Source organism: Microcebus murinus, chromosome 3 (assembly GCF_040939455.1).
Source record: "Microcebus murinus isolate Inina chromosome 3, M.murinus_Inina_mat1.0, whole genome shotgun sequence".
Taxonomy (NCBI): Eukaryota; Metazoa; Chordata; class Mammalia; order Primates; family Cheirogaleidae; genus Microcebus; species Microcebus murinus.
This window is the reverse complement of record NC_134106.1, coordinates 4763022-4779005: the sequence shown is the minus strand read 5'-3', so window position 1 is coordinate 4779005 and position 15984 is coordinate 4763022. Positions and strand designations below refer to the sequence as shown.

The 15984-nt window shown below is 54.2% G+C and overlaps 1 protein-coding gene across 3 annotated transcripts in view; it reads right to left on the bottom strand.

The window, feature by feature from the left end:
• Positions 1-12981, bottom strand: part of RNF144A (ring finger protein 144A) — a 110090-nt gene extending 97109 nt beyond the window's left edge. The window contains exons 1-2 of one of the 3 annotated variants that reach the window (XM_076000528.1): positions 12839-12961; positions 10646-10710 (exon numbers count right to left, since the gene is read on the bottom strand). The gene's annotated coding sequence lies outside the window, so the exon portion shown is untranslated. Of the gene's footprint in view, positions 1-10645; positions 10711-12838 lie in introns of all 3 variants that reach the window. The other 2 variants (XM_076000527.1, XM_076000529.1) reach the window with 2 other exon arrangements.
• Between the last annotated feature and the right edge of the window lie 3003 nt (positions 12982-15984).

The window sequence follows — 15984 nt, the reverse complement described above, 5'->3', positions numbered from 1 at the left end:
TTCAGGAGTTTTGCAAGGTGGACTTGCATGCCCCAGCAGCACCTGCACTCCAGTCCCCACAGCCCTTAGGGCTCCCGGGGCTCACACCTCACCACCGAGGAGCTCCAGGAGTTACCTGTGGATCTGTCTCTTGGATACACCTTCAACATTTTCCTTTAAATTTTCATAGCCATGATTTATTTACTCCTCCATGGAGCCCCACAAAGCAACCCTAGTACTAGCCTCACTGTATAGATGAATAAAAGGGGAATGTGTCCTGAGAGGTGGAAGGTCTTGGCACAAGCCCAGCGGGGTCTGAAGTTTCGAGCAGGACGTCCTGCCTCACTGGCTCCAGCACGGACCACACCTGCCACACCATGAGATGGCCCCACCGTCATAGTTCTGGCACTAACTGTCACCAGCCAAACCTGCATGGGCATGGAGTGAGGTACCCCGGGACGGGCCACCCTTTAGGACAGTGGGCTGAGGTCTCCGCGGCTCCATATGGTGCGTTAATAACAAGAGGGCTTCTTCCTTGCCCAGTACTCATTTATATTCAAGCCCACCGCAGCAAAACGTCCACTTGACACACCGCGTCAATCCATTTGTTGAAATATATCTCTAAATATATAGAGTTGTATATGAAATAATAAAAATGTATGTGTGCTGGGGGTGGCAGAATTTATAATTAATTTAAGAAAAACTAAAATAATCTTATTTCACTAAAAAATGAAATACAACCATAATAAAAAAAAAATCAAAAATAGCAAGAAAAAAAGGTCCCAATCCTTCTGAGATATGAATCTTTTCCTCAGTATATTTTCCATGTCTGTACCTCATATTGTACAATTTTGCCTCAAAATTCTTTCCACTTAATAATATATGAAACATTTTCCCATGTCCACAATCTGCAAAAAATCTTATCTCATTAGAGCACGGTATTTACTTAACCATATTTAGATGTTTCACATTTGGGGCTGTCATTTAAAAAAACAAAAACGCGAAGAGGTGCATTTATGCACAAAGCATTTATTTTGTTTCCACATTTAGTATCATTTCCTTGAGCCAGATTCCCCAAAGTACAAATGTCTAAAGTAATAACTCCACTGCAAATAAAAAATAAAGCATTTATCCTTAAGCCATCCCTTCACCCAGTTTAGGTCCAGAAATTCATTCCTTGTGCTGAGTCAACATGATTTATATTTCCTTCCTTCCTGCAGCAAGAGTCCACGTTATCACATTAGAAAATGCTTCTTTTAGCTACTCTTAGGGGGGAAAAAATGTTTAAACCGTAATCTCATGCTTAACAAGAAAAACTATCTTATCTCTGAAGGTATTTATTATCACGTAATGGTAGTTATATTTTAACTAGACTGGTTTCTACATAAACAGTATGGTGTGGGTGACATACATAAGTCAACACAAGGGAAGAGTCAAATATAATTTAAACTGAAGTCTTACTAACTACCATTAGGTGAGCTTCACAATGATTATTTTTATTAGCAGCCCAGCTGAGGGTTTTTGCCATCTGGGGTCAGTTTATAGACATGCGTGGTTTAGGAAACCACCGCATGGTGGAGTTTCAGTAGAAAGGAAATATAAAACTTCAGGCAGGATCATAAAGAAAAAAAAAAGGTACTGGGTTCAGTGGAAAGCTGAGCACACCCGGCCCTGCGCGGGAAATTCACAATGAGTAAGACACACTCCTTAGCTCCGGGAGCCGGGCTGGGTGTGTTCACGCCCCGGCAGTGCCACAGGTAAATGCCAGACTCTGAGCCCCATCTCACTGTCCAGAGGAGCTGGGAAGAAGGGGGAGGGGGTGGTGCTTCATTCAGGGACTCGTGACCCTCATCTAACTTCAAGCCAAACTTTAAAAGGCACCTCATCTCAGGTTAAATACGACGCCTATCAAACTACGCATTAAGTTTCAGTTGACTCGATAACAGTTAAATTTTGTTGACCTCATATGACATATGTGTTAACAACAGTCCTGTTTTTTTTTTTTGTTTTTAAAAAAGAAACAACAAAAAACTTTGGAGCGAATCCCTGTTTCCAGGCTTTAAAAACATTCCACTTGGCAAAGCTCTCAGGCCATCGGCACCGTGTCTGCTGTGTCCAGGGAGTAAGAGGATGCTGACTTCATTCCACGACATCTCCAAAATGCCAGAGCTTCTCAGGGGACCCCAGGAGTCCTGGAGGGGCCACGCAGAGCCCCCTGGAAGCAGGAGGAAGAGGAGGGGACAGTTCTGACCCTCAGAGAAGGCAGGGCGCCACATCGGGGAATGCTGAGGCCAGGCTGGGGTGCAGGAAAAAGCAGGTATTGGGAGGCAGGGAGAGTTCATGGGGAAGCTCAGGACCACAGAGTGTCAGGTGACAGCAGGCAATGCAGCTGGCAAAAGCCACAGGTTTCAAAGATGCAGAAGAAAATTGGGGACAACTCTGAAAGCCAGGACACAAATAAGAAATGCATAGTTGTCAGCAAAGAGGTGAGTAGCATGCAGGAGGTGAGAGCATGCAGGAGGTGAGAGCATGCAGGAGCTGAGCAGCATGCAGGTGAGGTGAGCATGTGGAGGTGAGAGCATGGGGGATGTGAGAGCATGCAGGAGCTGAGCAGCATGCAGGTGAGGTGAGCATGTGGAGGTGAGAGCATGGGGGATGTGAGAGCATGCAGGAGCTGAGCAGCATGCAGGTGAGGTGAGTATGTGGGAGGTGAGAGAATGCAGAAGCTGAGCAGCATGCAGGTGAGGTGAGCATGAGGGAGGTAAGAGCATGGGGAGGTGAGAGCATGCAGGAGCTGAGCAGCATGCAGGTGAGGTGAGTATGCAGGAGGTGAGAGCATGGGGAAGTGAGAGCATGCAGGAGCTGGGCAGCATGCAGGTGAGGTGAGCATGCGGGAGGTGAGAGCATGCAGGAGCTGAGCAGCATGCAGGTGAGGTGAGCATGTGGAGGTGAGAGCATGGGGGATGTGAGAGCATACAGGAGCTGAGCAGCATGCAGGTGAGGTGAGCATGTGGAGGCGAGAGCATGGGAAGGTGAGCATGCAGGAGCTGAGCAGGGTCCAGGAGCCTGCGCAGCATGGGGCAGTCAGTGGAGGAGAGTGGTAGCTGGATGCGGGAGCTGGGAGGGGGGCTGCAGCACAGTTGGTTCCAGATGTGCTGGTGAGGTCCAGGGTGCAGATGGAGAATTTTCAGAGAAGAGACGGGTATGAGAGGTTTCTCTCAGCCAGTCCTCACTGGGCATCCAACACACGTGCAGGATTCAGTGGGAGCCATTTGTCTTGACCCAAGGCCAGAGAACACCAATGGCAAAAGCACTGGCCGCTGTGAGAGAGACAGGTGGAACCAGAGGAAAAATCAGGGGACCTGTGGCGAATAACCTGATGGAAGATGCTGAACGCCAAGGTAGATTCCAACAGTCAAGGAATTTTTTTGTTTAAGGAAAAATGTTAAGTTCATCTGACCCAAACCCTCTATTTTACATATTTTTAAAAAAGTGCAAAAATTTTTGAATCTGAATTCATACTGAATGGAGTTGAGTCAGTGAATAGTTGAGTCTGAACGTCACTGGCTGCAGAGAGCAGGGGTGCTCCATGTGGGGAGGAGTTTGGAGCCTCCACACCTAGACTCAAGACATTAAAAAAGAAGCATCTAGCGGGAGGGAAACAGCACAGACCAGGCCTGGGATGCAGGTGCAGGGCGCGGTCAGTGCTGAGACCCCGGATGCCAGGGCAGGTGAGGGCAGAGCGGGTCAAAAGGCCGCTCACCTGGGGAGAAAGAAACACACTTCTCCAAGTCCCTCCAGATCAGCACCACACAGGTGCAGGGCAGTGCAATGTGAGCTGCATGTGTAATTCTGAATTATCTCATAACCATGTTAACAAAAAAAGCATGGGAAATTAATTTTAATAATATATTTTATTTAACCCAATATAGTCAAGATATAGACCTCAACATGTAATGCATATAAAAACTGTTCCTGGATGCTGTGCATTCTGTTTTTCACACTGGAAACCCACTGATGGAGCAGCTCACTTGGGAGTGGCCACGGGTCAAGGGCTCCAGGGCCCCACAGGACCAGAGGCTGCAGAGGGGACAGCCCAGCCCCAAGCCCGCACCTCCCCTCCACCTGCCTGTGTTCGGTCTGCTCCAGCCGCACGGGGAAGAAGTCCTGCCCGCCCAGGGAAAACAGCCTTATCTATCCGCCGGGCCGGCAGGACACAGCTCAAGGCCTCGGTCAGCCGCCTGGGCTGGTCACACCCCCGGGGAATAGCTGGCCCCACTGCACGTGGGGACAGAGAGAAACAAGGTCACTGTCAAGGACGCAGAGCTTCGGGCAAGATGGGAAGCAGAGTCCCAGGAGCGATTAAAGTATCAGCAGATAAGAAACGCTCCCCTCCCTCAGCCAGTCTGCAGGCAGGAATCCGCTGTTTTCTGGAGGAACTGAAGACTCGTCCCTGAGTCCCATTCACGTTTGTCCACGGCACAGACCTGGCTCACGGCGGGGCCTCCACAGACGCTGACTCGGCCTACGGAAAACCCTGCGCCTTAAATGCCGAGCTGTTTCTCAGGCAGGAGAAGTGAAGGATAGGAACATCATAGGGTGAAAAGGCCTTCCTGTGAGTTCGGACTGGCTGCTTTTACTACGGTGGAACTGGGATTGATAAAATCCTCAAAGGTTAAGAGATGACTCCCCGTCCTGCTGACCGCAGAATGCGGTACCCTACTTTCATCTCCTACCTTGTTCCCCGAAGCCTCCTCCGCCCATCCCTGCCCCCACCCGTCCTCAGCTCACCGAACCGCCCTGCATGTGTCTGTGAAGCCCCAGGACCAAGCAGATTTTGCCAGATGAGTGGATAAATGCACAAAAGTAAATACGTAATACTAATAACACATAAATGAACAGTAGGAGATTTATGAATATGATAATGAACGAATGTGCTTGTTTCTGGGCTTGAGTGCCTTTGAAGGGAGAAGATGTAGATTCGGTCCAACAAATATTGACTGAGCACCTGCTCGGCGAAGGCCTGTGCCAGGTGCTAGGGGCGCACAGGGGTGACTGGGGCAGGACCGCCACCTCCTGTCCCCAGCGCTCCCCGCGCTGTGCCCCTGTACGGAAGGCACAGGCGTGCTTAGCATGACACCAGCCACCTTTAGGCCACATGTGCACTGATCTGGACCACGCACATACGGGTTCCTGGAGGGAAAGACAGTTTATCAAAGCTTAGCACAGCCAAGCACTGCACAAGGCAGTTTGTTTTTACGAGTTTTATCTCGTCTGCCCCTCAGAGACCTCCTCCCTGCCTGGCCGCCTCTCACTCTCCCACCTTCTCTTACTCCTGGAGCTGCCATGAAGCCCAGGGCCCACCACTGGGACCTTTGGAAAAGCTTGTTTCTTCCTGCTAAAAGGGACCAAATGCCACTGACGCCGCCCCCACCCCACTGCCTGAAACACAAGACGTAAGTCTGCAGCCGTAGCCGTGGCCAGCCACCGTGACCAGGGACAATCAGCGTGGGCACACAGGGTAACAGGCCACAGCATGGCGGAGCAGGAAGAGGAGGCCCTGGGCCCTCGGCGACATCCCAGGGCGGCTGCACCAGTGCCGGCGACCACCTACCCTCAGCGCCTTGTGATCCAGGAATCAGAAACCTGTTTAGGGCCTTGTTAATAGGCATTCTGTGGCTGGCCAAGCATATGCATATATAATGGGCTGGATGGTGTCCCCTACAAGGTACGTTGAACCCCTAAGCCCCAGTACCTGTGACTGTGGCCCTTACAGATGCAATCAAGTGAAGATGAGATGAACAGGGGGGGGGGGGTCTTAATCCAATATGGCCAGTGTCCTTACGAGAAGAGAAGTGGCCCAGCCGCAGAGACACGGAGGCACGACGCCCACGGGAAGACAGAGCCAGACTGGGGAGAGATGCTTCTACCTGGGTTCCAGACCTTGTTCCTGCCCGTTACCTACGGTTTGCTCACATCGGACTCTGGTTTCCTGCCTGCTTTTGTCCTCGGATAAACGAGACATCTTACTCTCATATGTGGCCACTTTTGCCCGAACGCACGATGCCAAGAGGGAGGTAGCGAGACGGCCGGGAGCAGAGGGAGAACATACAGGGAAACACAGGCAGCTCCTCAGGGTCGCAAAACGGAAGAGACAGAGATATCTTTTTGCTTTTCTTTTTCCCACTACATCTGGCCCCACCTTCCGCACTGCCAGCCTCCCTCCACCAGCCCAGGGCCAGCGCTTCGCCGAGACGTAAAGGAGCACGAAGGAACCGTGATGTCTGAGCAGAGAGCCGGCCCCAGCGCATGCATACCAGGGACTATGTTGGTCTGACTCCTGCCAAGGATCAGGAGGAAATGCATGCTCTTCCGCTAACAAATTTCAGATCCTGAGGCACCAAACTCTGAAAGTCTGGAAGCTCCTTCTGTCCCCTTGCCCTAGACTACTGCGCTCCAGCACACGTGCTATCAAGAGGTGCCCTGGGGCAATGTGGCAATCGGGCTGTCAGAAAAATGAATCCATGCGACCAGTTGCTTCTTGGTGTTCTTCATCACATAACAAGAGCCAGGCCCCGGGGTCTCTGCAAGGTACAAACCTCCCAAGGCAAAGCGCCCTGTGAGTGCACACCTGGCGCCACAGGCCGAAGGAGAGCACACGAGTACGGCCCCCGCAGAGGCAGAGAGCACCTTCATCCCTGTGAATCCTCCCTCGCACACGTCCCAGCACGCTCAGCGGGGGCACGTCCCCAACGCCCACACGGGAAGAGCCGTAAGAGTGTCTGGCCCTTGTGCCTTTACCTGGAAACACTCTTCCCAGGAAGTCTGGCCATTTCTTTGGCAAAAGCCTCCCAGTCTTTCATTAGAAAGAGCCCCTCTCGTAAGGGCGAAGGAGCCCCCCCGCTCCCTCTGCTGCTCCTGGGGGTTCACCCGCCAGCCCGGTTTCCCCGGCAGCCTCTGAGCAGACGCTGCTCAGCGGGAGTCTCTGCCCCTTCTGCACCAGCTCCCAGGGCCCTCTTCTCCACGCGCCCACCTCTGCAAAGACTGCCCACGCTCACCCCGCTGCCACTGCCTTTTGCTCGCCAGGCCTCCCCGGACGCGGTTCTCCCCGCCCCTGCTCACCCATCTCCCCGCTGCTGGACCGCAGACATCACGGGGCAAAGCCTGCGCCTCCTGCGGCCCGTGCATCACAAGTGCCTCAGCCCACCTGCCCCCCAGCAGCGAGCCCACAGAGGCTGGAACTCGCTTACCTGCTGTCTACACGGCCGGGATTCTCAGGGGCTCCCTCTCCCCGGCCGGGCTGCGTTCTACCGGCCTCACTCCGGAACCCAGGCTAACGTTCCCACCTGACTTCTCACAGCCCCCCGGTGCACTGCTCTGTGGCCTGCCCTTCCGCAGAGAACCTGCGTCTCGGCCTCGCTCAGATCATGCTGGGATGCAGAATTCACAGCTCCTCGCTCGTGGTCTGCTCCCAGTTTCCCTCTCGAACCGGGTTTCTCTGCCTGGTATTCAATCACTTAACAAAAATTCATTCAGAGAGAGCATGATATGCACTGAGGGAATGCAAAAATGTGTGAGTTCCTACCCTTGGAAAGCTTATAATTTAATAGAGGAAATAAGACGGTCACGTAAATCACTAAAATTAGGTTACAGAGATTTAAATGCAATTACGGGTTCTGAAAAAAAAAATAGTTGGTATGGAAGCACCTGGCAGAGAAAACACTTCTGCCCGAGAAGAGAAGAAAGAGAAGGCATGAGGCTGGCTGTGACAGACTGGCCTGGGCCCTGGGTCTTTAACTCTGTCACCTGTTTGCTCCGCGTGGCTCCATCTTCTCATCTGTGAAGTACCAGTATCGGATGAGCAGATCTCTGCTGTCACCCACATCAGCTCAAGGAAATCCCACAGCTCAAAGAAAAAGGCAACACTTGCGCTGAGCCTTCAGGGATCGTTGGGAATGTGGCACACGGAGAGGCTGGGAGAGCCCAAGTCGGTGGCGGTTTTGCGATCGGCCCTGGAAAGACAGGCTGGAGCCAGGTGAGGAGGAACCCGGAAGGCTCAAGCGGGGGGCTGGCAGGTTACTCCAGCAGTGGGAGGTGCAGCAGGTGTCTGAGCCAGAACGCGCTAGAGACACCAGCGGAACCAACGCAGCAGCCCAAGCAAGTTAAAGAGTACTCGCATTGATGCCAGCTCAGCACACACCTATTTAAGAGAATGTTTGAACCTGAGGAAAAAGAGCCCCCCTAACACAGAGATCTGTGCATTTCTGTGAAGGGGAACCCTTCCCGCCACCCACAAGCAGAACGGGGAGTGGGGGGCAGGAAGTGGTGCAGAAACCTAAGGGTCTGTCCTGGAACGCAGGGAGCCTGCAGACCACGTGGTGGAGGAGGGCGGGTGGAGAGGGAGGACTCCTGCAGCCCAGCAGGGCACTGGCCAGGAACACTTCCTGGATTCCAAGGCACTCTATGGAAGGACGGGGTCCCAGCTGTCCGCACGGCTAGCAGGAGTTCAGGGGACGTCTGAGAGACATTCCAGTTTGATGCGTTCTGTGCAACTCCTCTCCCTCCAGAGGACCTTAATATGTCACCCACCCAACACCACATGTGCCCTGGTCCAAAGGACTGCTTGACAAGTGGCTCTTTGGAAGCCTAAAACATCCCTAGGAACACAATGCTGTAAAGCTGTGCACACTCCTAGCACAGACACAACCCTGTCTGGTCAACACCCCCAATGCAAGACCGTCAACATCCACTTTCAGCACCTGCAAGCCCTCCCTCTTGGTCCAACGGGTCTCTGCCTGCAGAGCTGTTCGGGTAGAAGTCACCAAAGCCTGCGCTGTGGCCACATCCTGCACTTGAGCTGACTTCTAGTCCACAGGCTTCAAGCAGCTGCCAGTCACTGAAGACAGAATAATGTAGCTGAAGTGTGAAAACAATGGTTGCTACAGGTGGTTCCCTGATCTTTCCCTAAACTCACTCTCCTCCACCAACAAATGAAACAATGAAAATGAAAACGCACTGACGGAAGCTTCCAGAAGATACTAGTAATGAAAGCAACTATGTCACACCCAGGAATCTTGGTTTGAATAGCTCTCAGAGACCATGCCCTGCCCCCAACACCCTAGTGCAAAGCTGCCCAGGGGAACTCAGTGCCACTGTGCTGGCTCAAGATCCCTGTCTACCCCAGAACCCCGTGTGTGGCCTTGACCCTCTAATTTGTCTGGCTAACTCTGACTCACTCTTCAAGGGCCAGCCCAGCATCATCTGCCCCAGCAAACTCTTTAGCCCCCGTCCCTGGGCTGAATGAGGTGCCCTCTCATGGACTCACTGTTAAAACGATCTGTTAATGTCTTAGCATCCTGTCCCCTGCCCCCAAGACTGCAGCCTCATCAAGGTCATGGAATCCATCAGTCTCTGCAGGCCTCTGGCTTCAAAGCCAGGCTTCAACGTTTACCATGCGTGGACCTAGACATCACTGCTCTCTGCTTCACGCTCCTTCTCTGTCACCTGGGGATGGTCACACATACCTGTACTATGGGGCTGTGTGAGAACTGCATCCATTATCCATGCACAGCCCTGAAGATCAGGCAAATGCTTAATGAATATTAACTACTATCTCCTCTATCTCCAGGGCCAAACACGAAGGAGTCAATAAAACACTGGCTGACACACATCCTAGTGCCAGCTTTCTGTAAAACACTGCATCCAGCTCGAGAGCCTGCTCCTTGGAGAAAGCCCTTGTTCCAGTCCTACAGAACAGCCGGGAGTCACATTCCAATCCAGGTTTTAGAATATTCAGGGAATAAAGGAAGATGGAGACTCTTATCAGCAGTGAACCACCCTCATTTCTCAACATGCCATCTCTGAGAAAAGCCACTCTCTTCTCAAATTAAGATATATATATATATATTTTTTTTTTTCCTTACGAATGGTTGCATTTGGTGAATAGTACTGCAATACTGACTCTCCCAGAAAATACCACTTAAAGAGTATATTTTTATTTCTGGATCTTGGAAAACATTTAGGCCCCACCTCAATTTTATCCTGAAGGAACTGAGGCCGTCCTAGGAGGTTAAAAGATTAGCCCAAGGTCAAATAGCTGGGTCAGGAAGTTGTGCAAGCTCTGTCCTGCAGCCCTGCTACCCAGCAGGTATGTTTAGCAGTGGCTTCAATTTAATTATTTCTCCATCTAATTAAGAAAAGGTATTCATGTGTATCAGCAGCGCAGAAGCGAAGGAGAAAGGAGCCTGGTCCTGGGAGTGATACCCTCAAATGACATCTCTAGACTTGAAGGAAAGAAAGGCACCTTCAACTTCAGTCTTGGGTCTGGAAGGTACAAACTCCCCAGGGTGATGTGGGGAGCCCATCTTCCTAAGAACCAGCCTCTTCCATTCCCAGCCTCCTGGGTGGCCCCGAGCTCCCACACCCCAGGAAGCGGGTGGGGGGCTCCTTGCTCTTTGCCCTGGAGGGGCGTGAGGGCTCCAGACCACCCAGCTACGGGGGCACCACCGCAGCTCCAGCCTCTATTCCAGGTGCAGGGTGGGAGAAGGGACACACACAGGGGTGGGAGAGCCCTCTGCGTGGCCTGGGTTAGCTGCCCCTCCTGTCCCAGCTACGAGGTCCTCAGGGTCACAGGGAGGGGAGACGCGGCTGATCCGTGCTGACCCACCTGGTTCTGCGATTCTCAGGCTGCACGGGCAGGCTTCCTTCCCGTCTCCACCGCAGAGGGAAAGGCTCCCGGGAGGGAGGAGAAATTTGAACAAAAGAGGGCAGTGGTGCCCAAGGATGAACCACTGTGGAAAAAACAGCCTCCTCGGCGCCAGGCAACGTGGCCGGGAGCCTCTGCGCTCTGCCCAGGACGGGCTGAGCTGCACGTTCGCCCCCGACCTCTGCAGCTTCCGCTGAGCGGCGTGTGAGGTCCTTGCAAAGTCCCAACCCACAGACCGGAGAGAAGTGCCCTACTGAGTAACAGTCTGGATGCAGGGACTACGGCCTGGCCAAGCGAGGGCACTGGAACCTGCTTCTAAATATGTGTATCTGACGGTGCTCTTCCAGTTTTCAAACCCCTCACTGCATCGCCTGTGGGGGCCGGAATCAGGCGTCTGAGTCTGCCCTTCCTTAGCTCCCCTTCCAGAGGTACAGACATGGAACCGGGGCCTCCGTAGACACAAACTGCAACACTCAAATTGCGTGGGGTCTGGACATTTTTCATCCCATTAAAACTGGGTCAGTTGCACCCATGTTCTCATGAGGTCCTCTGTCCACGTACAACTCTCCGCCCAGTGGCACGGGTGGAAGCCCACACCCCACGCCACGCCTTCCCCTTCCTCGACACCGGGGCGACCGCTCTGGAGCAGGACTCCGATCACTCATGCTCCTCCTCCAGAACCATCGGTGGCTCCCAACGAGGGTCAAGCCCAAAGTCTACATCTGGCGTTCAAAGCTTTCAGGATTTATCCCCATGACCTCTCCAGTCAAACTTCCTTTGCACTCTTTAAAAATTAATAAAAACAAAAATATAAAGGGCCCCAGAAAAGTGCAAAATACCGGGTCCCTGATCTCAGCACTGGAGAGGAGAATACAAACAAGTCCCTGGTCTCCCTCGCAGCCCCTGGGGCGAATTCCACAGGGAAGTCCAGGCACACACCTGTCCCTCCCCTCGCCCATGCTGGGGCAGCTCCTGCAGGACAGGGACCTTCCCCCGACCTTGGACCCGCCCCACCTGGAGGCTTTCACTCAGACACCGGCTCCATCACAAAGCCACCCTGGCCCCCTCCCCTCCCTCCTGGGGCACCCCCACCTTGGCATCTCCCCCACCCCCCTCCCCACCTGGCCTTTCCTTTAGAAACACAGCTTATGCGCCGGCTACACTCTCGCCCCAGCGCCGGGCACCAGGACAAGTCCTCATCCATCTCCCAGGCCCCACGCCCGGAAAGTGCTTCCTTCCCAATTGCAAGATGTCCAGTCACCCTCGGGCCAGCCTAGGGCAGGACCCTCTCCCCCACCGCCAGGCAGCAGGGACCCGCTGGGGATGGTTCCCTGGGCTCTGACTCTTCCTGTTACTCAGCCTTTGACCTCGGACAAGGCAAAGACAGGATATTTGTTCAACGGATGTTCTCTCATAATTCACTACAAAAAGGCAGAGGCAGAAAACGAACTTTGGAAAGGACCATCCCAACACGCGCCCTTTGAGGATCCCTGGGGTAAAAGAAGTCACCCCTTCTCCCCAAGACCAGGACGTCTGCAGGCTTGCACGGACGACGGAATAGCTGGGAGCCAAGGCTGGTGCCGGGGAGCTGGGGAGCGACTGCGGGGCGCGGGAGGGGTGCGACCGCAGGAACTTCCCCGCGCGCGCGGCGAGGCCCCCGGCGCAGGGGCGGCCTCCCTCCCGGCGGGGCGGGCATGTGCGAGGCGGAGGCCGCGGTGCCCCCGACCCCGGCCAGCCCTGACCTCCCCGCCCGGGCGCCCGCGTTCTTCCCAAGATCTCGTCGCCGCCCGAGCCCCAGCCCCGGCCCGCGGGCGGGTCCCCGGACACAGGCCCCGCGGCGCGCCAAGTCGCCCGCCGGACTGGCCGGGAGCGCCCGCGGGGCTGGAGGCGGGCGCCGGGGGACGCAAGGTACGAAGGTGGCCGGGGCGCCGGGCACGCGGGCGCCGTCCCGAGCGGGCCGCCGCGGGCAGGAGCGGGGTGCCCGGTGCGGCCGGCGGGTCCCCGCCCCAGACGCAGCCGGCCGCGCCCCACGCGCCGGGCAGGGCAGGGCCGGGCCGCGGACCCGAGGCCGGCTGCGCGGAGCCCCCTCCCGCCCTCCCGGCGCCGCGGCGGGCCCAGCGATGCCAGCACAAAGGGGACGCGCGCGTCGCCTACCTGGTCCCGCGCGGCCGGGGCTCCTGCTCGGCCGCGGCGCGCGGCTCCGACGGCTCCGCCCGGTGCCGGCCGCGGGGTGCCCGCCGCCCGCCGCCCGCGTCTGCGCCCGGCCCGCGCGGCAGCCGCCCCTGCGCCCTCCGCCCTCCGCCCGGCGCGCGGCCCGGGGAGCGCGCTCAGGCTCCGGCGCGGGAGGCTCGGGGCCCCGCCCGCGCACAGCGCCCCCTGCCGCCCGCCGGCCCTGCCGGGACCCGAGACCGCGGGGACGCGGGATGGGAGGGAGGTTCCGCTTTCGGCTACCTGGGGAAGCCAGCCCCTGACTCCAACACCGCGGGAACAGATGTCAGCATGCGGGCAAGCAAATGGGTGCCCCCCGCAACCTTCCAAACCGGGGAAGGAATATGGAGGTGGGCGCTGGGGCCTCGGGGTCAAGTCCCACTCTGCTACTTGGACCGAACAGGAACCAGCCCTTTGGCTTCTTGGGACCTCGCTTTGATGTTCTGTCCCATGAAGGCTGAGAGCCATCCCACGCCAACCCTAGCAAGAAATGCATTTTCATCCTACAACCTGGTGTGTTTGACGGCTGCAGAAGAGAGGGCAGGCTGGGGAGTATACCTGGAATCCAGGCAGGGCAATTCCTTTCTTTTTCATAAGGCTTTTAGCTTGTTAGATTTTAAGATCTATCTTTGAAAGTAGAATTCTTATATCTTCTTGCTGCAGTAGCTACAAGTTATAAAAGTGTTAAGCTACATGTCTGCCAGACATGCATATATGAACAAAAGCTATGAGCGTGTAGGAAATACCTTCTTCAATGTATAGACCCTCTTTTCTCCAGAATTAGGGGCATCTTCCTTCCATGATTTCATGCCCTCCACGCTGCCTGGTCTGAATTCCAGCTCATCCACCTACTAGCCAGGTGACCTTAACACCTCTGTGCTTGGATTTCCTTATCCAGAAAAAGCAAGTGGCAATAATAGCATGTATGTCAGTCACAGAGCTCTAAGGACGGATTGAATACGTCAAATAACATAACCAGAAAACTGTGACTCCATGGTCCTAAACTACGATTTGTCTCCTTTCTCCAAAGAATTAAACCCGAAGATTGTTGACTAACTGGAAGCTTGGAGTAATTTGCATGCCTTCACTACTCACACATCTAAAAAAAAAAAAAAAAAATCTGTCTCATCTGCATTGAGACGTTATTCTGGTAAATATTTTCCCTCTTCAAAGATATGAACAAGCACTTGCCTTCTGATGCCTCAGTTTCAGTCGGATGCTTTGTAGAAATGTCACTACTCAAGAAAAATGCACAATGGGAAGGAGCGAGCGCAACAGCAGCACGTGTCGCCGCAGCCTCTCATAGAGGCGCAGACAGTCCTGCGCGGAGCCCTGCGCTTCATGGAAGACACAGTCACACCCCGTGTCCTGTGGGGTTGGGGCGACCAGTCAGCGCTACTTGTGAATGAATGACGACGTGAGTGCACAGGGACGGAAATCACGTCCTGTGCTCCGTGACAAGGTGGCCCCTGCCACACGCAAGGGCATAGCAATAGAGTTAGGGGCCCCACGGGGCAACTGGGGCCGGAACAAGAGGGCTGAGGTGCCAAACCAGCCCTGGCCTAGCTGAGACTTGTGAGTGCTCACGAGGTGACGTGTGTGACTTCACTCCCACGCTCTGGGCGTCTTTGTCGATGTGACTGCTTTGGTGAGGGTGGGAGACAGGGCGGCAGCGCCGAAAGCAGAGTTTGCAGCAGATGCAGCTTTCTGTGTGAAGACGTCCCCATCCACCACGGCGTTCCCCTCCCCAGAGCTCTGACCTCTGAACTCGCACGCTGTTTGTTCAGTTCGTGTCTGTGCTGATTACCGGCATCTGCCACACTTCACGTGTGGGGTATCCACTCTCTGATGCAGAGATCTTAAGATTCTACAGAACAGCCAGCTAGTCATTTTTCCATGCATTCCCTCCCAGGGCCTTGAGCATGATCAGCGCTCCGTAAATCATGAGTGAAACCGCCGCTCTAAGCCGTGCCTGTGAGCGAATGTCCTGGTTCTCTCCCACCACACGCTGCCGGGGTCTCTTGAGGTCACCTCCACCCGTCATGGTCAGTTTCCAGCTCAGGTCATGACGGACCCATCGTCCCCAGAGAGCTGTCCTGTGAAGCCCCTTGTTAGAGATACCCGTTGCTGCTAAGTGTTTGTGCCTAGGGCAGAGCGACTCACCTCTGCAGCGCCGTTGTGATTCCCTGCTGCCGGCACAGCCGTGCCGCTGGGAAGAAGGCTGGAGAATGGGCACCTTGGTGCACGGGGCCAGGGCTGGACAAGTAGAAGAAACCTTTCCCCAGTTGCTCTTCAAAACCGAGGGAAGACCAAGCCTCACACTCACTGCTTACGTTTTTAAAAAAAAGAATCAACAATCAAAAAGAATCAACAACAATCAACAATAAACAAAGATCAAAAGAATCAACAAGTTTGTGTAAATTTGTAATCCCATGTTCTATAAATAAAGAAAATTTACATTTCTTTAATTTTTAAAAGCAACTTACATTCAATTTCTTATTTATAGAGAGCAGCAAGAAAGTCAAGTCAGTTCTCATTCTGCCTCTGTCTCTTCAGGGACACACAGGAATCTGGGGGGTATCCTGGCTCAGGGAAGGTGGCATGTAGCCTCTCATCCTCAGCCCACCTGTGGCTGCTGGACATGATGGCATCTGTCATCCTCCCCGCCAGGTGCACGGCTCCCCAGGTGCGCCATGGGGTGTCCCCAGGGCAACGCCAAGGAAAAGAGGAGAGCCCCTACCACTCTCGGGGTCTTCCTGGGAAAGCTTCCCTTATCCATGCTCCAACCTCCTTCCCGTCAAAGACCTCCCCTCTTTCTTTCCAACCTTGACACCTCGAATAATCTCTCCAGTGGGTGTAGCTTCCGCACCATAAGACAGGATGTGGAGACGTCTTCAAGTAGCTTCAAGCAAAAACTTCAATAAAGAAAGTGAAAGTGATGAAAGAAATTCATCCTTCCGGTTATTTTAGGGCAGCACTGTTATGGACTAGTTGTGCCCCCCCCCCAAATAAATATGTTAAAGTCTTAACCACTGGTACCCCAGAACGTGAGCTTATTTGGAAACAGGGTGAGTCCAGATGTGGTTAGTTAA